The 19,420-nt window shown below is 43.7% G+C and overlaps 1 long non-coding RNA gene across 2 annotated transcripts; it reads left to right on the top strand.

Moving 5' to 3' along the window:
* Positions 1-7,791: 7,791 nt before the first annotated feature.
* On the top strand, positions 7,792-10,583 carry LOC113844218 (uncharacterized). 2 transcript variants are annotated; one of them, XR_003498616.3, is made up of 3 exons: positions 7,792-8,057; positions 8,153-9,165; positions 9,329-10,583. It is a non-coding gene; the product is annotated as an uncharacterized lncRNA (long non-coding RNA). The 2 variants fall into 2 exon arrangements; XR_011810538.1 differs by having other exon boundaries at positions 8,153-10,583.
* The last annotated feature ends 8,837 nt before the right edge of the window (positions 10,584-19,420 follow it).

Below are 19,420 nucleotides of genomic sequence, written 5' to 3'. Positions count from 1 at the left end.
AATGCTTTTATGGGATCTCTGGCCTGCCTCTGGTTCATCTTCATTACTGTATAGCATTTAATTAGCGCATAAGTATGTGGAAAACAGACGCTCAGCTCCAGCAGTGGGAAACAGACTGAAGACTCCTCAAACTTATCTGAGCCATACTCAAACAAGCACAATGATGCAAAAGCACAAGCACCTGCCATTAAAAATGTTTGACATGAGATGGATTTCCAGACAGATACCAGGATCCAGAGATAAATTATTTTCCAAGCTACATTGACAACATTTTTCTTAACTTGTTTACTTCCTATTGTTAACGCATTTTTTCAAGCACCTTGGGTAAAAGAAAAAAAAAAAAAAGAAAGAAAACAAAAAAGATTCTGATACCCATGACATAAAGAATTAAATAACAGTAGACAAGAGGTACTAAGGTGAGATGCTTCTTTATATATTATGTTGTGCATCAAGATGTGCTTTGCCACACAGAATTAGTTTCTTGCTTGCTAAAAGAAAGTCTAAGTGATTGAGTCTGCTCATAATCAAGGAGCCTTCCTAGAGCATAACCTTCTATAGGGGACCACAGATTCCCCCTGGATAGGATAGCCAGCATCATTCAGAGGTGTTTTGCTTCCTCTTGTTCCCTTCTTTGGCAGGATGACCACCTGTTTGCTACTACATCTTATCTACACCATGTGAGCTGGCGTCTGTGGGCTCAAACATTGCATGAAGGTCAGGCATATCATTTGTGCATGGTCACTGCTCAAGAAGAAAGCTTTTTTCCAAGAGGGAGAAGGCTGCTGTTAGCAGGTCACTGTTGGGCAGCAGGAACATTTATCTGCTTATATCAGTTTTGATATCACCAATAACAAGAATGGCAAATGCCCAGCGTACCCTCACAAGTGACCTATTGCATCCTTTTACAGTCAAGGTGGTGGCTCTCCTTATTGCTCTTCCTTACAAGACAGCTTTCCTTTAAAATCTAGCTTGCCACATTTCTCTGGAAGTTTTTCCACTGCACATTACAGAGGTTCAGTTTAGTCCTTTTTCCTAGAAGGACAGACAGACTTCTACCTAACCCACCTGATCTTCTTTCCTAACTACAGAGACAAAAAATTGATGTCCTATAACAGTTGGTCTCAGTATCTGTGTTCCCTTTCCCTCACTATTCCCTAATCTTTGCTTCCCTTGGAAAGGGGCGATTCATTGCTACTAAATGGCACAGCATCTCTTTGAAATGGGAGCATGGACAGCCCTTCTCCTCCTTGCTGAGCTAAGAGGCACACAAACCTTCCTCCACCTCCCTCCAGGCTGGTGCGGCCAGCAGAACCCTTATTCAGAGTTTAGCTTCTTGACCCAGAAGAGCAAACGCTTTCAAACATTTCCTTCACTGGTGTAGAGCTGTGGAATAATGGCGCGGGGAATCTTTTGTTTCTTAGCCTCAGGGTAACGAGAGTGGATGATGTACCTGAGCCAAAAACACAGTGAAGACAAAGCACTTGTCTTTTGGATGGTGATAAAACTGGGTGAGGTTTGCCCAGATGAGAGAGGAGCAAGAATCTTTGTCAGGTTTATATGGCAGCAAAAGAAAATGGCCTTGTCCCTACTGTTTTTAGCTCATATACATCAGCTCTCCGTTATAAACAAACCCTCTGCAGGCAAAGCAGGCCAGGCTTAGGGAGAAAATCTTCCTCATACCAGAAGCACAACCAGCCCATAGCTATGCATCAACCCCTTCAGGACTTTTGCCCCAGCGAGGCTGAGAGTAAGAAGGGAGGTAGCTAATGGGGGTGGCAAGAACACTTCCCTGGATCGTCATCCCTAATGGGCACAGTCCCCAGTAGGCTAATTCGACATCTCATCACACGAGCCCCCTTTGAAATCACTCCCAAGGACTATGGACTGATCCTTCACTACTGCAGGGTCTGCCCAGGAGAGAGAGCAGTGTTTCTGCATGGATCTCCAAGGTCTTGGTAGGGTCCCGAGCTGGGCCTGGAACAAATCCCCATGCCCACCGAGGGATGAGATGGGTCAGTGGTGTAACCACGCAGAAATGCTCTCGTTGAGATTTTCCACAAAGATGTCTGTGGGGTTGGGGAGGGGGAGGGGGTTGCTTTTGTTCAGGGCAGGAAGCACGAGGAAGGGAAGGCTGCGGTGTCCGAAACAATCAGACACAAGGGAGGGGTTGACTGAGAGGAATGACCATGTCAACTGTGTTACTGTCCCGTCATTCTCCTGAACGCAGAATGGAAACTTCCAAGTGCTCTTCATGAGCTTACGTTTATTAGAAAACTATTCCTGGGTGTTTAAGGTTGTTTTCTAATGAAAATATACATAATAAAAAAAAAAAAAAAGGCAAACGAAAGACTCTTGTTAATCTTTTCCTCTCCTTCTCTGGTAGCCTGTAACACACTGTGAAACTTACCTCCTCCTTTGTTTACTGCCACTCCTGGTCAATAAAACCTCTTTCTTTCTGGCCACAATCTGCACAGGGCCCTATACAGCAAGCTTTCATCTTCTGCCTACACATCAGAGATCAAGACTTCGTGTAAACAAATTTGGAAAACAAAACAAAACAAAACAAACAAACAAAAAAATGTGGCTTGGCATTAACAGCACAACATGTTAGCGCTTTGATTTACTATTTGTTTACAGCATTAAACAGCTAAAAATGTTTACCAAACACTACTATAAGGTTCATGTGTAGTGCCTTCCCTACGTGCAAGGGAGAAGCTCAAGGCAAGTGGGGTAAGTACCTGCAGCACTGAAGGAAATGCTGCTGCTTTCTGAATACCTGCTCTAGTGTGCTAAGTCCTTCCCGGGGACAATACAGAATGGCCCTTGACAATAAGCATCTCCCATCTAAACAGCACTGCAGTCAGCCCTTACTCCACAGCTGTATCATCCACAAATTGTTGTGTGAGCTTCAACACGCAGGGAAGGTTTTGGCATTGTGTACTAAAAGCTCTGAGCATCACTTTTTTTTTAGCTGATGTGCCCACAAGCACATTGCAACCAGCTGCATGCTCTTCCCCGTGGCAGAAGAAAGGCAGGGGCAGCTTTTCATCAGACACAGGGCTCACAAAAGACACACACACACAAGAAGCTCTGAAAACTCGTCTTCTGCTGAAGGGCCACAGAGCTTTCTCGTGGTTGGACACGTGAGGATTCTGCCCTGGAGAGGCTGACAGACTCTCTTCCTTGTTCTTTTCCTGGAAATGAGATAGGCTCTTTTTTTCTATTTTTTTTTTTTTAATATTTATATATATATACACACACCCAAAAGCGTATAGGAATACACAGAGACACAGAGAGAAGGGAACAAATAGAGAAAAAGAAATGGACAAGACATGACTGGAAAGAAACAGCTCGACTAATCATAAAGTAGAAACATATGGAGGACAGAAGAAACAAGGGGAGGGGATATGACAACAGGAGCAGCCACAAGGGGAGAAGATAGGGAGCAGGGACAGGACTGGCAGAGAGAAGGGAGGAGTGTGGTGTGAAGAGGCTGGTGGCAACTATTGATTACTGCAGCAACAACACAGATGGTTTGGAGAAAAAGAGGGCATGACAGGCTCTAGAGGATCCTTCAGGAAAGGAAGAAGGAGCTATAAAACACTGGTAGACTGGACTTTGAGTTCTGTCCTGCCAGCTCTTCTATGAGTTTGGGACCAAAGCTGGGTCTTCTACACATTGTAGCCTGGTTTGTTTTATTCTGTACACACAGATGCATTGTTTAAAAAAAAATAAAATTTATATGGCCTGCACCTGATCAGACCAAAATTAATTTTCTACACCAGCCAGTCAGAGATATGCTGAATTGTAGCAGTTGTAACACTGTGGATTTCAGAAGATCTGGGATAGTGAAATGCCATTTTGCTCTAAAGAAGGTTTTCTGTAAAAGAAGGTTTTAGTGACACTGCAGCCTGGATTCCCTCGCACACAGACAGGAGTGTTGCCAAAACATTGGAATCTGAGCTCAAGCTGCAAAATTCACAGCAGAATTGTAAAAATCACAGGCTTGAGAGTAAAAAGAATTTCAGGCAAGGTGGTAACAGGAAGAGGTTTTAACCACAAGGAATGTGAAACTATTTTGGTTTGGATATGAGTGAAAGTTTCAAAGTCTATCCTGCAGTGAATCTAGGTGCAAGGAGGATATATTTACCTGAATCTTAAAGAAAAAATAATTTGTTTGGGTAATTTCAAGCCGTGCACAACGGTGTCTCCCCTGCAGAAATTACTGGTCAGTTCCCGATGTGATACATCTGCCTTCTGCTCCATGTCCAGAAGAGTATGGCAAACTGGAGATCTGCAATCTCAGTGATAAAATTCCGAAAGTAATGTAGGTATATCAGACACCTAATGTATTAATTTCGAAAGATCACAACTTCATAATGTCACTAAAATCTCGTCACCCTTTGGAGCAGTCTCAGATTTGGGCACAATGGATCATTTTCAAGGTTACAAGCAGAGGGAGGCTAAATCACTTCACTAGATTCCCACCGTCACGTACAATCCACATGCTTGTCCTTTCCATTCAGATTCATTTTAAGGTGAAAGATGCCAGATGTGGAATTGTTTCTGATCACAGCATGTGGAATGACCCTGGAACCTACATCTGTCCTCAATCTCCAGAAACCACCTCTATGAGTTGAGTAATGCTTGGGTTGCACACACAGGGCATATATTTCATCCTACCTCTGGAGGTATGCAACCTAGGTATCTACAGCTACATCTCAACCAACTTTATATTCATCTAAAGGCCACTTGTCAAATTCTAAGCTGTTTTTGTAATCTTCAGAGAAAAATAGGAGCCTCCTAAGAATTATTCATCCCAATTGTATTCAGCACCAAACTGCCTACACAGTTGTCTAGTATGATTTGAGATGCTCGACTGGCCTCCAGTGTTTCAATTTTAAATTGACACCCATCTCTAAAATTAGGAACAAAGCACCCACCCCTCATTTTGCATGCACTGGGGAGCCAGCAGTCAAATTAGTTGTCTTTTTCCCTGACTTTATTAATCCTAGGAAATAAGTTCGGTTATTAATCATATTAATCATAGACCAACTTAGTAGGTCAGGCTGCCCAGGCTGAATCCAAGATGTGGTCCCTGAAACACTGGTTTATTCAATCATCTTACTTAAAAAAGGAGAAAGAAGGCTAAGGGATTTTTGAGGTGCTCTTACCATCCACAGATTCCAACCACCAAATATCTTAGTCATGCAATTAATTGTGCTTATGGCTTGCAGCTCCAGAAATGTTTTCTGGAGGAGAAAAAAAAAAAAAAAAGCTTAAAAAAGCACAACCACACACACACCAAAGGAAATAAAATACACACACACACACACAAACCAACAAAAACCCTCTGTAGGCGTGGGTTAGGGCCCTCAAATTACTGCTACCTTCTAGGCCTGAATTCCTAAACACAAAAGGGAAAAACAGCATTTCTTAAACAGCAAACTCTGCAAGGCTGTGAAGGAGACCTGGCAAAAAGCTGTTCTCTAAACAGCCAGGCAGCTGGTTCCGTGACTGCCACAATTTGTGGCTCGTGACACTGCGGAGAGCTCTAATCATTACACTGCATCTTGTATCAGAAGCATCTTTCAGAGCTTTGGGGAACTGCTTGTTTGCTTGTTTAAAGACTGCAGTACAGGGAGAAAAAAAAATAAAAAATAAAAAATAAATGACAAAACAGAGAAGGGATGGTTGAGAGAGGGTGAACACTCAGTCAGAAGGGAGTCAGTATAGCCACCCCATTCAACTAACTGGCCTGATGGAAAATATGGCCTCATGGAAAGAAGAGAAACCCTGGATTAGAAACCATCTCTGGGAATGTTTAACTAAAGCATTTGCCTGGTAGTCAAAGCAAACAAGAAGAATACAGGAATGCACTGAGGCTTTAAAACACTGCTTGCAAGGTTGAAGGGGATCAGGGGATAAACACACCAAAACTATCGATGCCCATTTTATTCTCCAGAGTAACCAGTCTATAAAGGGCAATTGGCCCACGTCCCCACACAACAAGCAGTGATGATTACTGACCACAATGAACTAGTGAGCAACGTTCCTTAAACAAGGAAAAAGACCTTCGTGTTTTGCAGGGACAGCCTATTCCCTTTCCTGGGCTTGATTTGAACGCATCACGTTAGGCTAAGAGTACAGACCATGGGACATTTGAAGCATTCACTGTACATCTCTAAGCATACTGTTCCGGGCATGTGTAAAACAAAACAAAACAAACATTACCTCTCCAGAAAAAAACTCCAGTGGTTCTTTGGTATCTGTCTCCACAGTTCTACCACACTGTTCTTGGGGCTTGTGGTGGCATTCGCTGCTGTTACCAAGATGCACATGATTATGTAATGCAACTGTCTAGCATGTTGATTTAATCAGCTAGGGGAAAAAAAAAAAATGTTCCACATTCTATTAATAACCGGCAGTCAGCTCCCTCCCTCCCTCCCCAAATTCCCACAGAAGGAGGATCACAGACAGATCCCTGCGAGCACAAACGAACAGCCTGACTGGATCAATACCATCCGTGGATCCAATTTTGCAATGAATTCCGGGTAATTAATCTGCCAAGGGAAGGGACTCTTAATTAAGGAAAGCCAGGCTGGTCTTTTCCCAAATCTTTTGATTAACAAAGCCCCAGGATTGGTTTGGCTGAGGATTTTTGTCTAAATTTTAATAGTTTTGTTGTTGCTGTTCCTACTAAATGGTTTTGAAAACAACTGTGCAGGCAGCGGGAGAGTCTTCAAGCAGCAGAGGGATAAATACTTCACTTTGGCTTCTTGGCATCATACTAAGGCAAATGTTCTCATTGTTTAAAATGTGGCACCAGTGCTAGGGAAATGCACCAGCCTCACATCTTGGATGGACAGTGTCGTGGAGAGGCTGCCCCACCACCACGTAAAGTGGCCTCAGCTGGGCTAAGGTTAAGCTAACAACTTATCAAGACAGTTCAACTTCTGAGACTGCTCCCTAGCACTAATTCATTAGTATGGGCAGAGCCTGCTTACCTTAGCCTGTTTGTAAAATGGGAATCAAATGCCTTTATCTCATGGTGATATTAAAATATTCACCATGAATCTTTAGTGTTCACCATTCATGGCGGAGGACACACCTCAAACCACTTTGGCACAGCACGTTCAGAAAGACCCAGGAAACTCCCCCCAAAGGAGGGTTATCCCCCAGCAAGGGCTTTGTCAGCTGCAAGCAAAACTCTCCTGCAGCAACTTGCACATCCAGTTCTGACAGCCTAAGAACGTGTCTTCTTTTTATTTCCCCCAAGATAAGAAGGCTCATCTGTGAAAAATGTGACAATTGATCATGTTTCTATCCTGACGTGGTGCAAAGAGCCAGGAGACCAGACAGCTCAAGGCACAGGGTGTTTCTGGAGGTCCTAGGAGAGCTGGGTGAGTGGCAATGAAATGCCAGAGATTTTCAAAGGGAACTCAGCTTTCACCAGCCCTGCTTATCTTCACAGGTCAAACCCCACTCACCTGTCTGAAGCCAAGGAGGGCCTCACATATTTATTGCCAAAAATTAGCATTTTCCCTGATGGTATCCTGGATACAGGGTAATTATGGTAAAGACTGATGAAAATCATTTAACTCCTGCTATGGGGACAGCATGATGGCAGCTAGATTAAAGATGTCCTTTATAAACCGTCACAGAGCAAGAGAACATGATAATGAATGAGTTAATTACACCAGCATTCGGGGTTGATACTACCCATCTGCCGCTTTGATTAATTAAAACTCTGACAGACGACAATGAGGCCTTCTCAGGTCTGAAAGTAATTAATTGCCAAAGTCCTCAATAAATCTAACAGCATCACTGACCGAACTGGCGGAAGGGATCACTCTGAGCAGCTCCCGAACTGAGGCAGCAAAGCAGATTAGGGAGCCTGAAGCATCCTCAGCAGGATGCATTACTGCATGGATGTAACACACAGCTGCGGCCAAGCAATTCCAACTTTCTCCTTGAACTCCTCCCCTCTCTCTCTCTTTCCTCTCAAGATCAGATGAAGGAGTCTCACTAATGGATACGAACTGCTAAAGGGGTTGGTAAGAAGACACTGGCCCTTTTTGGTCTTTGTCCAGGCTTCCAAGCGATAGCGAACTGGTTCAGTTTGTTTCTCTCGTATGTCTGCTCTCCTCAGACCAGTGGAAACCAGTCCTGACAGAGGGGCGTTTTGGAAATGCAACGGAGAGCTGAACTCTTCCAGTGCTTTCCCTGTTCATCACTCAAAGGATGACAAAATGCAGCAGCAGTTGCCCAGACACAAGTGGCAAATCAAGTCCCCCTGTGAGAAGGAGAGACTCAGCACAGAGCAGAAACCTGAGGAGCCATACACAGGCTGGGGGGAGCAGGAGCATAGGCAGGGCAAAAGGAACAGAAGATGAACCTGATCAAAGGACTTCCTATTGTGAGAAATACCAGACTCCAGAACTGCTTTCCAAGGTAGGTAGAAATGGAAAGCACTGGTACACAACCGCTTAAGAGCAAAAAAGTCAGTCAACTGCAGAGAAAACTGGTCACAACCAGCAGAGAGGGAAGAAAATCGTGCTTTTCACTTCTCACTCTTTGTCTACACTGAATGTGAATCTTGCAAAATAAGCCCAGCTAGGACAAAGTGGGATTTTGAGGCAACACCACAAAAGATCTCTTCCTTTTGCAGCAAACAGTGCTAGAGGACAACAAACCATCCTCAGTGTAGTTTTGAGACCTTTCACTACTAGGTGCTGCTTTTTCAGAGATGGAAGGGAAAAAATATTTCATGTTTCCTTCCATTTTTATCTTAGCTTATACATTGTTAAGCATCTGTTGCATTTCACCTCGAAGAGTTACAATTGAAGAACTAAAGCTTCTTCATAACACAGATCCAAGACAATGATTAATAACAATTATCAGCAGTGATTCGCTAATACGACCAGAATACAACAATCCCACTGCCTGCCAGTCATTTGCAGGCATCAGCACTGACGCATGGCAGCTGTTCTTATTAAATCCTGCCTCAGTCCTGAGGCCAGAAGGAGAATCCTCTTTGCAGCAGCACCCTCAGCTGAATGTGATGCAGGCTGCGGCTTCCCATGCTGGAACGGGACAGGAAAGAGTGAGTTTAGAAATACTGAACTCAACACAGAAATCTTTATAACCCTGTTAGAGAGAGGGGTAAGTATGTCCTGGGTGCAGGGCTTTCCTGCTTTGTGCATTATTGCTGACCCTTTGGTTGAGTGACTGAAAAAGAACCACATATAAAAGGGTTATCAGGGGTAACTAAGCAAAGGACAAAAAAAAAAGGGTTTACTTACAGTGTGCCTGTTTTAATTTACAGAAGCTGATCCTTGCAAAAGGGTTCCCTAAGGAAAGGAACTTGTAATGTGAAACAACAGACCGATTTTCCAGTTACAGGACGGGAAACTAGTTCAGGAAAGAACCCCCTGAAAGGGGTAGTAGGAAGGCACTTCCCACCAGATGAAATGGACGTTTGCAAAAACTACTAAATCTTTGTCTCCATGTACACAAAGGAGGCTGAGAGACAGATGTCACATACATACCTAGATTTCCCAGGAGAATAACGGAAGAGAAATTAGGACAGAACAGATGTTCCAGGAATTAAAATTTTGAAGGGTAACCCAAACACCCAAGGAGCTGTTGCTGCTCAGGTGAGCTCCAGCTGCCTCAAGGTATGCCTATATCACACGGTACACAAGCTTACAGCTGTGCCCTATGCACCTCAGAAAAGCCTGCTAGGTTGGGGTCATGCAAGTATCTCTTCAGAGCACTGCGCCCTGAGCCCAAAGGGCAAGAGAAGGCTAATGTTCTGCCAGGCCATTTTAAGCCATCTTCAGGAAGCAGATAAGAAGGCGCATCTCTGCAGATCATTTGATGACAGATACGTACAGACATGTGCATCCACTGCAGAGTGAATCCATCACTCAGCCTGAGATCTGGGTCAGGTTTTCTGGCTCAACCTGAAACTCAACTGATGACCACTCAAAAAAAAAAAAAAAAAAAAAAAAAAGGAAAGAAAGAGGGACGAGAATGGGGGTGGGGAGCAAGAGGTGGTTGTTTTCACACATTTTTGCTTCCTGTCCTTTCTAAATGTCACACATTTGTCTCGTGTTACTTGGAAGTCCCTTCTTTGCAGCCAGCAAGAGAACACACATTCAGCAAGGGAACTGAGAAACCATTCAAGGGCAGGGATTTTTTGTCCAAGTTTCAGGCTTAAACCCATTTCACGTATGGCCTGTAATGTTAAAGACATGACAACTCCCTCCAAAACCCACACAATTTAGAATTTATTTATTTTTTTCTTTTTAGCAACCTTGAAATCTTACAGCATACCAGGTGACAAACAACTGGTCTAAGCTCCCTGCCATATCTGGCTGTTGCAAGTTAAGATGACGATGGGGGTATAAGTTTATCTTTGAATTTCTTTCTGATCAATGTCAATTCAAGACAAGCTCTGATGTTGTTTTCTTCTCCACTGAATAGACCAGGTGCTACAGAAGCACTTGGTGTAGCCTGACACACTGCAAAACAAGTGTCGTATTGAATTAGCAATTCTCTACTACACTTCTCTTCCTCTACAAGCAGGCACGTAGTAGAAGCATAATCAAAAAAAACAAACAAACAAACAAACAAACAACAACCTACCACTTTCTAACTCATATTTTATAGGGCAATGAATACCTTCACTTGCATAGCATTATTGTCATGGACTGTAAAGAGAAACATTAATTAGACTAGCACATTAGACACTTGTTAATTACAATCTCAGTTCTCAATGTCAGGAGAGTTTCATTTGTGCCTTCAGAAGCTGTGAAAGGAGGAAGGATCTATCTTTGGGGGAAAAAAGAAAAACTGTTCTCTGATGTGTAGTTTTTGAGTTGGCTAACCAGCTATTCAGCGTAGCTGTCTTATTTTTGTCACAGGCATCTGGATATTTGGGTGGACTGATTTTATCCAGAAGAATACACAAAGTCAGCATCTCTGAGCTGAAGTCAATGAAACCGTGTTAGTATGTAAAAACTAAAATCAAACCACAACACTCATTACTCCTAACGTTTTAATCTTGATCTGAGATTTGCATTCACAGATGAAGTTTCAGAGTATCCATACACATCTCAAACTGAGCCGTCATTTCAGACAACTTCAGCTGATAAGAACTCAGTTCAAGAGACAAAAACACAACCTAGGTTTGAAGGAACTACTTCTAGTGTTTTTGACTCAGACTTAACTCTGACTTGAACAGATTTTCCCCTCACCCATGCATATTAATACCTTCCTCTCCCATGAATTTTTACTCTATTTCCACACCTCTCCAACTTCTGTATGAAATGCAATATCCTGCATTTTCACAGCTCTTTCACAGGTGGTCTCTGAGCCAGATATCCCTTCTGAAATTCTCTGAAGCATAGAAAGAAGGATAGCTGCCCAGGAAAAAAAGGTATGTCGAATGTACCAAAGGACTTGAGAACTGACTGGTAGGTTGCACTGAAACAAAGGAGCACTGAAAAGAGGAAAAGTCTAGGATTAAAGTCAACATCCATCTTGCACAAAAACTGAACAAAGCGATGGGCGTACCAGCAGCAATGGCAGGCAAGCTCATGCACAGAGTAGCACTGGAAATGGTCCGGTTAAATTTCTGCTCAACGCTCTGCTCACACAATTGACCAGAACCACTTGCCTCTGGGGGCAGACAGATAACTCACAGCAAAACGAGCAGAACTCAGAGGTCCCAATCACAAATCTCACCAGTTAACTACCTGCACATAAAGTCCGTCTGTAAGTACATATGGTCTTTGAACTGCTTTTGTATGCTTTGACTCACCAGGAATAGAAACTCCACCTTCAGGGACACGTTCTCATACTGCCTCTCCATCAGCCTAGCTGAACAGGCAGCGAAGAGGACACGAACAATTGAACTCTTGCAATGAAGCACTTGTGTCTGGAGCCCTTTTGCAAGCTCTCACACAATTGTGTGCAAATAGATTATTAGACTCCTCTGAAAGTTTTGGAAATGTTGAGACTTTTTTTTATAAGCAATCAAGGGAGTGCAGGCCTAGCTGAAAGGGAGTATGTTTGGTCCCTTCGGAGTGAGGACTGCAGGCAGCTGTGTCAGACAAGCCCCTCTACACTGGGCTTCAGCAAAATGCCCAGGGAACAGCCTCATATTGAAATGTGCTGTGCATAAAGCAATACAGGCTTTCTGCACCTCTTGCTTTTTAACCGTTCGTTTTTCCTGATGGAAAAGGGCCATACATGTTGGCTTCCACTAACACGGCAACCTGCTTAAGATGCTATACAAAGGATCGGTGAACCTACCTCGAACAAAAATGAGACGTTTGTTCTTCCTCCATTGATTGCACGGGAGAAAAGTTGCCCTTTCAATAGCTTGCATTAGCTGCTACCAATCTATGCCATTGTTCTGTCTTACAGGAGAGATCTGAGGCAAAATAATCTGCTCCCAGCTGCCTTCTTCTCTGTTCAAGCATGCAAGGGAAAGCTTGTGCAGAATCTTGGATTTCTAGGAGGAGAAGCAACAATTGGATTATACATTCTGACTTCTTCCAAGCCCCTTAGCTCTTTTGGCTAGTAATGCATTTCCCATAAAACCATCCAAAGCACCGATGTGAAGGCTTCAGAATGTGTAAAAATCCATCAGTTTCCTCCGTATTTTGATCTAAACTGTCAGCCAGGAATCTGGTCTCTCCAGTTCTTCTGCCTTTGCTGCTTTTAATTATGAGACCTGCAGCAAATCACTTAACTACACATTACAAACTTCAAACAGAGAGACACAAAGTGGCTCTCTACCAGCCCACCAAAGTGCAGGGGGATCACCACAAGTAACACAACACCCAATTAAATGCAGGTTGTCTAGAATTCAAGCACTGTCTGCAAAGTGAATCAAAAATTAAAGGTGTTACTACAGACAAATACATGTGCTTAGAAACAACATTTCTTTGGCTACATCCACTGTCTCTCACAGTTGCATCCTATATTTAACAAGGGAAGCAGCAAGACATGCTTACTTTCAAAGTGCATTTCATGAGAGAGAATTTGCTACACCATGCCCACAAAAGAGGCTCAGATAGCAGCAAGAAGATGAGTTGGTAGAAAAGTCTGGCTTATATTAGGCTGGGTAACATTTGATTAGAGAGCTATCGAAGGCTGGATTTTGACAGATGACAGGAGAACGCTAGACTCAACATAGGCACATTTTGAACCCACAGACACACAGTCTGTTACCAGGAACAGCAAGGGTATTTTTGGAGTCACTCAGAATCTGCCTCGTAGCAATGTCTTGTCGCCCTTCTCTTCACCCTCACGTGCCTTCTCCACCTCTTCTCCAAATGTGCAGCACAGGGAAAGTTTGGATTTTTGCATTATTTACATCCCTAAGGGCATGTGACCTTCCAGTTGCCACTTTCTGTATCTTTCTACTGACAAACCAGCACTGAAAATGATTTGCTGGTAGAGCAAAGCCCAGTACTAAACACCTTAACCACAGAGAAAGGACTCCAAAGGCATACCAGTTGCTTACCTTTTACAATCATAATGGACCTCAAGAAGTCCCTTAAGGCTTTTGTTGCCACATCTGAGGTAGGGCAAGGTGTGATTCTGTATTAGTGGCACACAGAAGACTAACATCACTTCCCACCTGCTTTGACTTGCCCAGGTCTACCACGAAGAGCCAGCCCACAAAGGTCTGTAGGAAAAACGTGACTTCCTTTTGTCAGCCTAGAGCCCTAGCTGAGGGATGGATACACCTCCCTTCCTTTAACAGGCACAGTCGGAGAAATAGGTGCATGGGGTGACAGTGTTTAATATGTGTTTAGACCTGGGTTTTACAGATCCCCAATTTTTGCTTCTACCAGAGTTGTGCACAAGCCAACTGGATGCCAACAAATAAGGAGAGTCCTACGTAAAGTTTGCTTTAACCAGACCAGCACCCGGCTCACTGCTTGATGGACCAAGGGCAGGTGCTGTCTTATTTCCATTACATAAACTCAGACACGGTTGATCCAGGCAACACAGTGACCCCAAAAGCCTCAGTGACATGGGCTCAGCTCAGTGCCATCTGCTCTGCAGAGTAGGGGGAGTCAGCATCACATGAACTGGCTGGAGCTGGTGCTTTAGGATCAAGATCCTAACTTGGCTCTTTTAAAGCCTGTGCTACCTCTTGGTCTTGAAAGCTGACTTGGGTGATGCTCTTTCTTTCCTCCTGCTGATCTACAGATCAATCTGAACCTCTTCATTTATCTAATTATAGCTGCAGGGGGCTCTTCGCAGCTCGAGTGCATTTGTCTCCTGTGCTGCTAATACAATCAGGCACAAAGATCACTTCATTAAAAGATCATCTACGCTTTCTCTTATTTGAGCTATAAAAATCACTCCTTCGTCATACAAACTGGACGGCAAAAAGTGAAAAACTTGACGACTCGAGTTAGCCCAAAGAGCAGAGTTCAGCTCCAAAGGGCAGCAGGAGGAGGAACTGTCACCAAGTAAATGCAGCACTTCCACCGTGATTCGGATGGAGCTACGGGCACCACCCTCCAAGCCCCAGCTACTCTTCCACCAAAGCCTCTACTCAACCTCTAACTTGGCACTATTCAAGCACTGATTTAAGGCACTGCTGCCTTATGCTTGAGCTGGTGGAATGGAAATGTAAGCACTGTCCAAAGCCAGCCAGCTTTGATCATCACCAGCAGAGGTGCCTGCACCAGCCTAGCTGAGTTTGCAAAGCAAGGATTTGAGGCTGCACCTCCTTCTTCACAGAGCTGCTGGTGAGAAGGACAAGCCTCCAGCAAAGCAGCAGTGCTGCAACAAAGCCACAGCAGCAGTCTTCAGCCACCTCTGCTGGACTCCAGCAAGGACACTCACCTCTGCACAACAGGGCTCAGCTATTGCGCAGATAAATCAGTGCTCTGCAATCAGGTATGGGGGGAAATGAGGGTACATTGAATGTAAGGTGCAGATTATCTGCGTCAGAATGCCAAACTGACTCCAGCTCTCCTGTGTTGTATATTGATGTCTTCTTTTATTCCTCACTCCACCCATGCTCCTCTGCTTTCCTGATGCATATCCTGCCTGAAATGCAAATTGCAGGGCTTGTGCAATCAGGCAGACACTGTCCTCAGAACAAAAGAGGTTCTCTTTTAAGTAGCTGCTGGTATAGAGAGGATGGTGTCTAAAAAGGAGGCTGGGAATGCCCCAGCAAACACATCTGCAGGTTTGTACTTAACACTCACCTGACAGATGTAGCTTCTGGCTTGTTACCCAGAGGATATTTATTATAAAAAAGAGCACATCTTCAGCAGTGAAGTCTAAGAGACAAGATTATCATCCAAAACAAAACAGGTAGAAGAAGGATTTGAATTTGAGACTCCAATATTGCTAGAAAATGCTTTAACCTCTTGGCTAGGAGGCATTACAGAGGTAAAGGAGCAGCACAACCAGCCTGTCTTCACTGATTTGTTTTCAGATCTAACCTATTTTTGCAGACATCATCTGAGGACACCTACCCCTCAGGCCTGTGAGTTAAGAACACTTCCTTTGTGAATTCTGCAGCGAAAGCAATGCACCCTTGAGACATGGATGGTAGAGCATGTGCACAGAATATGCAGTCAAAGCACCGCCTGTGCTGCTGCGTCCCAGCCTGAAAAGGACATCTTCAAAATCCTCCAAAACATCTTGCCCTGCCACTGACCTATTTGTGTGGATATTACCTATACTGTAATTCACTCAGCTGAAAAATAGGAGGAGCAACTCAACCTTCTTTTAAAAACCTCAGGATGAAAGTAAGCTATTACTGTACCGTTAGATTTGTTAGTAAAATACAGAGAAAATCCTGAAATATTTTTAACCAGTTGTCACTGGAGGAAGAAAAAAAAAAAAAAAGGCACCTTTACATGCTCACAGGAAAACCTAAACCCTTGGTTCATTGTGCATAGAAATTTCTGGACATTAATTAAATACACTTGCTTGACACCAGGAGTGCTTATATAGTGGCACCCTAATGCAAGGTAGTCTCACCTGATCTGCTAGAACGATATTCAGGAACTAGTGATCACAAGAAAATTCAGGGACAGATAATTATAGGCCACCAGGCTGACGCTGGTCCCAGAAAGCAGAGATTATTTGCTCAATGGAAACAAGATCGAGCTGTAATGGAGCATCCTAGCACTACGAAGCCAAATTGTCAAGAACTCTACCATGCAGCCTTGGAGAGAGAGAGAGAGATGGTTTGAAGCCTCCTGGGTACCCTTCTGGAGAATTGAATTTTGAAAAGCCATTGAGTCAGAAGGACTTGCGAGGTCTCGTTCCAGCCCCCAGGGTTCAGAATCACATGGCAATTCCCTGCAACCAGTAGTTTTGCTGCCCAAATCTGGAACCGTAGCAGACACCGCTGATTTCAGCTGAAGTTCAGAGCTGGGAACGAAGCACATCTGCAAAATGTTGGAGGCAGCAGTGAGATGGGTGGAGCTGCAAGGGGCCAAAAAGGAAAAGTCAGAGCAAGCCCTGGATAGAGGAAGGCCGATGCAGTACTTCTTTGCGAGGTCACCTCTGCAGAAAGCATCGTGTCGTTGCTTCCCGCTGATCAGCAAGGCAGTGATGTTTACAGCATACATCCATGCTCTCAGCCTATACTAATTCATAAGCCACTCGCTGTTTCTAACCCCAAATTACAGCAGCAATCCCCACAGCCAGGTCCTGTACCGTGAGGAGGAACAGTACCAAGTACTGAACAAAACCATGTCCCTTACAAATCCCATACAGGGTTTGCTGTCAAAGCCACCTTGATTTTTATATAGGCACCTTCCACCTAATGCTCTGTCATTCTTTCTACCTGATCTCTTTCAGCATCTTCAGAAAATTAGGGCTTACACTACTTCTCCCCCAGACCAGGGCTTAGTGGAGCTCTGCATTCTCAGAGGCAAGAGATTCACGTCCAGGCAGAAGCAGTGTGACAGCTACCGTGCAAGGGGTCTAACATGCTGACCATAGCAAACGGATAGCAGGCACAGGGCAATGGCAAGGGAGGACAGAGAAAACATCAGAGACTCCCAGCGAGCAGGGCTGGACCAGGTTACTCCCACCCCACAGTGATGGTATTTCCCTGTCTCTTCACATTAAAGCCCAGAGCTGTTCAAAGAACCAACCAGCAAAGCCACTGTCACTCAAAGCACTGTCTTTCCTTTCAAATCTCACAGAGAAATAACATCAAGCTGAATATCAATCACGTGCAAGAGGCTTAGGCTGGGAGCACATTTTGTGCCCAAAAGTACACTGAGCTTGAGAGAAGTAAGAATGCATCTCCGGGCTCTGTTAGCAAATATTAAATATGCATTTCATTCCTTGGTGTTAACAGTCAACTGGTCAGCAAATCAGCCTGTTAATAATCTCAGGACACCATTAAAATAAATAAATAAATAAATAAAAATCATACACTTAAGCCTATGGCACCTCATAAACCATTCATTGTTCCTTACCCCCAAATGAGAGGAAGACACAAAGACAGGGAAAGGGTATAACCCACCTATTTTACATTTTAAAAAAGAATTTTGGAGATGTCAGTTTCTGTTGTGTGCTCTATAGGACACGGAATGTTGTGTACTCTATAGGAAGAACAACCATGCTGAGGGCAGCAGGCCAGTACCACAACACAGAGCTAGAGGATCCCTTGGCTCTGGTACCCTGACCGTGGATCCCCATACCTGCATACAGACAAGCCACCTACACCTTTTAGGGTTTCTGCAGCAATACCAGCAGAAGGGACAATCTTGCCTTGAATTAGCCAAGTGGACAAATGCAGGACAATGGAGCTGTATGGCCCATTTAGGAAAAGACTGATGGATTACAGAAACTGTGGAGCTTTATGTCGTCGCTTCTATGCAAAATGCCCTTAGCAAGCAATCCAAGCTGGGTAATCGTTGTTAAAAGCATCCCATTAAAGGACTGCAGCTCTAGGACAGACGGGTGTCATCTACAAACAGCTAATGTGCATTAATACAGACTGGTTTATACATTGCAAATATTGACAAGCTCCATGCATAGCAGCTGCAAGACTTCTGTCACCAAGTAGTATTTTGAGTTGATGACATACAGCTAAATCTTGAAAGCCACACAAAACCCAAGAAAGCTTTTTTATTATTTTTTTATTATTATTATTTTCTGCAGTACTGTACTCCCTAGGGCCTGAGTGCATCCATTTAAATGAATCTTAAGGGAGACGTACTTGCTTAAACGATTTGCCTACTTATAGTAAATATTATGCCCTCATCTATTCAATTCCTTCCCTTCTTATCAATTTCTTCCCTCCTTGTCTTGAAACACTATTTTTCAGTTAATTTGTGATCCCTGCGTGTATATGGTTGAAGTTACCTTTCACTTTTCCTCCTTTCCCAATCCCCTTGCATATAGGAGAGGGATTGTGCTCCACAGATGCAGCTGGATTGCTGGGTATCCCCCAAATGCCAACACAAGTGCAGCAGAATAGAATTCAAAGCAGCTGCCCAAGCTTCCCTGAACATTGATGCCAGAGCATTTTGAATGGGAGCAACTGGACTGCAAATTCTGGGCATAGCTGGTGATTCTGCCTTTGTGCCTTTCTCAGTTTTCTCTGTGAATGAATGCTACCTAGGGGAGGGGAAAGATGCCCAAGATAACTGTGGTGCAATGAAGTTGTAACATGTGCCCAGACAGAGGGTTTCACAACACTTCTGAGGGCACACGGGAAATCTTCATAGATATTTTTGTACAATGAAGACTACAAACGTGGATAAATTATCTTCAGATTCATCTGCTCTTCTAGGATATGGGAGGTGGAGTTGGTTGTTTCTCTAAAACCAAGCAAAATACAGAATTGCACCCATCAATTCTTGTTATTCTGTAGCAAGCAAGAGAATCACAATTGCTTATTTTCTTTCGTTCCATTGCTTCCACGGTTTTCGTACTAGTCTGGAACCGTTCACAGTCTGGCCTAGAGTCATTTTTAGGAATGCATACTGGAAACGTAAAGACCAGATCGCATCACATTGAATTCCTTCACAAAAACTTAAGCAGTTAAACTTAAGAGAAAGAGACGATTACCTTTGAGGACCCAACACAGACTTTTTCACGTAGCTGGAACCTGCTTTTTTATTTTCTTTACCCCACAGAAAATCTCCCTGGGTATGCATCACACCTCTTGTCTTTCAAGTTACAGAGACCTGTTGTAAAAAATGGTCATTCCTGCACGCTTTTCTCCCTTCACATTTGTTCTTCCAAATATCAGAACTGCTGTGTGATGGAGGATATCTGAGTCATCATCAGCATTGGGTTAATGGGGATTATACACAATCTCATGGGTAAACCTAGAGCTGAGAGTCATTCAAATGTCAAAGCCTCTATCACTCCCATCTTCTGAGAATTGCAGAAA

Source organism: Anas platyrhynchos, chromosome 7 (assembly GCF_047663525.1).
Source record: "Anas platyrhynchos isolate ZD024472 breed Pekin duck chromosome 7, IASCAAS_PekinDuck_T2T, whole genome shotgun sequence".
Lineage (NCBI taxonomy): Eukaryota > Metazoa > Chordata > Aves > Anseriformes > Anatidae > Anas > Anas platyrhynchos.
This window is presented reverse-complemented; position numbering and strand designations above follow the sequence as displayed.